Source organism: Haemaphysalis longicornis, unplaced genomic scaffold, assembly GCF_048455015.1.
Source record: "Haemaphysalis longicornis isolate Haplotype H1 unplaced genomic scaffold, Haemaphysalis longicornis Haplotype H1 scaffold_14, whole genome shotgun sequence".
Taxonomy (NCBI): domain Eukaryota; kingdom Metazoa; phylum Arthropoda; class Arachnida; order Ixodida; family Ixodidae; genus Haemaphysalis; species Haemaphysalis longicornis.
The window spans coordinates 51566519-51570328 of NW_027526245.1; the positions used below are offsets into that span (position 1 = coordinate 51566519).

At 47.7% G+C, this 3810-nt stretch overlaps 1 non-coding gene across 1 annotated transcript; it reads left to right on the forward strand.

The window, feature by feature from the left end:
- Positions 1–1695: 1695 nt before the first annotated feature.
- Trnar-ucu (transfer RNA arginine (anticodon UCU)) lies at positions 1696–1767 on the forward strand. Its single transcript has one exon. It is a non-coding gene; the product is annotated as a tRNA-Arg (tRNA).
- Positions 1768–3810: the final 2043 nt, after the last annotated feature.

A 3810-nucleotide genomic window follows, 5' to 3' on the forward strand; every position in this document is an offset into this window, starting at 1 on the left:
TTCCAAACCCTATTATTGTGCGAAAGCGTAGCGAGGGCCTCGGTTCTGGCACCCTTGATGCCAAGGTAGCATAAGAGGGTTTCCCGCCAGCTAACCGCTCATGAAAGGCTGTAGACGTTCGCGTCACGCCCCGGGGGTTGAAAAAGAAGGTCCCCTTGTCCCCGTGTAGTCTGAGTGGTGCTGGCTACCACCCTCAAGCGTCATATACAGTTGTAGTATATATAAATACCCCAGAAAGTGAAGCAGAACACAGTCGCCCAGATAGCCGAATTGGTAAGACATTCGAGATCTAATCGAAAGGCGTGGGTTCGGTCCCCACTCTGGGCGCGTTGGTTCTTTCTTTCTTTCTGTCTCACGTAATAATAAAAAAATATTGTAACGTCAATAATGGTAAAAAAAAGTCTAAACACTCCCATATGCTTTCTTTGGCGTTGTAGACTGCCGGCATTTCTTTCTGTATTTCCAAACGAGCCCCTCATTTCCAAACCCTTTTATCGTGCGAAAGCTGAGCGAGGGCCTCGGTTCTGGCAGCCTTGATGCCAAGGTAGCAAAAGGGGGTTTCCCGCCAGTTAACCGCTTATGAAAGGCTGTAGACGTTCGCGTCACGCCCCGCGGGTTGAAAAAGAAGGTCCTCTTCTCCCCGTGTAGTCTGAGTGGCGCTGGCTACCACCCTCAAGCGTCAGATACAGTTGTAGTACATATAAATACCCCAGAAAGTGAAGCAGAACACAGTCGCCCAGATAGCCGAATTGGTAAGGCAATCGATATCTAATCGAAAGGCGTGGGTTCGGTCCCCACTCTGGGCGCGTGTTTTTCTTTCTTTCTTTCGTTCTCACGTAATTAATAAAAAAAAATGTAACGTCAATGACGGTAGAAAAAAAGTCTAACCACTCCCCTATGCTTTCTTTGGCGTTGTAGACTGCCGGCATTTCTTTCTGTATTTCCTAACAAGCCCCTCATTTCCAAACCCTATTATCGTTCGAAAGCTTAGCGAGGGCCTCGGTTCTGGCAGCCTTGATGCTAAGGTAGCATAAGAGGGTTTCCCGCCATTTAACCACTCATGAAAGGCTGTAGACGTTCGCGTCACGCCCCGCGGGTTGAAAAAGAAGGTCCCCTTCTCCCCGTGTAGTCTGAGTGGCGCTGGCTACCACCCTCAAGCGTCAGATACAGTTTTAGTAAATATAAATACCCAAAAAGTGAAGCAGAACACAGTCGCCCAGATAGCCGAATTGGTAAGGCATTCGAGATCTAATCGAAAGGCGTGGGTTCGGTCCCCACTCTGGGCGCGTGTTTTCCTTTCTTTCTTTCTTTCTCACGTAATTAATAAAAAAATAATGTAACGTCAATAACGGTAAAAAAAAAGTCTAACCACTCCCCTATGCTTTCTTTGGCGTTGTAGACTGCCGGCATTTCTTTCTTTATTTCCTAATGAGCCCCTCATTTCCAAACCTATTATCGTGCGAAAGCTGAGCGAGGGCCTCGGTTCTGGCAGCATTGATGCCAAGGTAGCATAAGAGGGTTTCCCGCCAGTTAACCGCTCATGAAAGGCTGTAGACGTTCGCTTCATGCCCCGGGGGTTGAAAAAGAAGGTCCCCTTGTCCCCGTGTAGTCTGAGTGGCGCTGGCTGCCACCCTCAAGTGTTAGATACAGTTGTAGTAAATATAAATACCCCAGAAAGTGAAGCAGAACACAGTCGCCCAGATAGCCGAATTGGTAAGGCATTCGATATCTAATCGAAAGACGTGGGTTCGGTCCCCACTCTGGGCGCGTGTTTTTCTTTCTTTCTTTTTTCTGACGTAATTAATAAAAAATAATGTAACGTCAATAACGGTAAAAAACGTCTAACCACTCCCCTATGCTTTCTTTGGCGTTGTAGACTGCCGGCATTTCTTTCTGTATTTCCTAACGAGCCCCTCATTTTCAAACCCTATTATCGTGCGAAAGCTTAGCGAGGGCCTCGGTTCTGGCAGCCTTGATGCCAAGGTAGCATAAGAGGGTTTCCCGGCAGTTAACCACTCATGAAAGGCTGTAGACGTTCGCGTCACGCCCCGGGGGTTGAAAAAGAAGGTCCCGTTCTCCCCGTGTAGTCTGGCGCTGGCTACCACCCTCAAGCGTCACATACAGTTGTAGTAAATATAAATACCCCAGAAAGTGAAGCAGAACACAGACGCCCAGATAGCCGAATTGGTAAGGCAATCGAGATCTAATCGAAAGGCGTGGGTTCGGTCCCCACTCTGGGCGCGTGATTTTCTTTCTTTCTTTCTTTCTCACGTAATTAATAAAAAAATAATGTAGCGTCAATAACGGTAAAAAAAGTCTAACCACTCCCCTATGCTTTCTTTGGCGTTGTAGACTGCCGGCATTTCTTTCTGTATTTCCTAACGAGCCCCTCATTTCCAAACCCTATTATCGTTCGAAAGCTTAGCGAGGGCCTCGGTTCTGGCAGCCTTGATGCCAAGGTAGCATAAGAGGGTTTCCCGCCAGTTAACCGCCCATGAAAGGCTGTAGACGTTCGCGTCACGCCCCGCGGGTTGAAAAAGAAGGTCCCATTCGCCCCGTGTAGTCTGAGTGGCGCTGGCTACCACCCTCAAGCGTCAGATACAGTTGTAGTAATATAAATACCCCAGAAAGTGAAGCAGAACACAGTCACCCAGATAGCCGAATTGGTAAGGCATTCGAGGTCTAATCGAAGGCGTGGGTTCAGTCCCCACTCTGGGCGCGTTTTTTTCTTTCTTTCTTTCTGTCTCACGTAATAATAAAAAATAATGTAACGTCAATAACGGTAAAAAAAAGTATAACCACTCCCCTATGCTTTCTTTGGCGTTGTAGACTGCCGGCATTTCTTTCTGTATTTCCTAACGTGCCGCTCATTTCCAAACCCTATTATTGTGCGAAAGCGTAGCGAGGGCCTCGGTTCTGGCACCCTTGATGCCAAGGTAGCATAAGAGGGTTTCCCGCCAGCTAACCGCTCATGAAAGGCTGTAGACGTTCGCGTCACGCCCCGGGGGTTGAAAAAGAAGGTCCCCTTGTCCCCGTGTAGTCTGAGTGGTGCTGGCTACCACCCTCAAGCGTCATATACAGTTGTAGTATATATAAATACCCCAGAAAGTGAAGCAGAACACAGTCGCCCAGATAGCCGAATTGGTAAGACATTCGAGATCTAATCGAAAGGCGTGGGTTCGGTCCCCACTCTGGGCGCGTTGGTTCTTTCTTTCTTTCTGTCTCACGTAATAATAAAAAAATATTGTAACGTCAATAATGGTAAAAAAAAGTCTAAACACTCCCATATGCTTTCTTTGGCGTTGTAGACTGCCGGCATTTCTTTCTGTATTTCCAAACGAGCCCCTCATTTCCAAACCCTTTTATCGTGCGAAAGCTGAGCGAGGGCCTCGGTTCTGGCAGCCTTGATGCCAAGGTAGCAAAAGGGGGTTTCCCGCCAGTTAACCGCTTATGAAAGGCTGTAGACGTTCGCGTCACGCCCCGCGGGTTGAAAAAGAAGGTCCTCTTCTCCCCGTGTAGTCTGAGTGGCGCTGGCTACCACCCTCAAGCGTCAGATACAGTTGTAGTACATATAAATACCCCAGAAAGTGAAGCAGAACACAGTCGCCCAGATAGCCGAATTGGTAAGGCAATCGATATCTAATCGAAAGGCGTGGGTTCGGTCCCCACTCTGGGCGCGTGTTTTTCTTTCTTTCTTTCGTTCTCACGTAATTAATAAAAAAATAATGTAACGTCAATGACGGTAGAAAAAAAGTCTAACCACTCCCCTATGCTTTCTTTGGCATTGTAGACTGCCGGCATTTCTTTCTG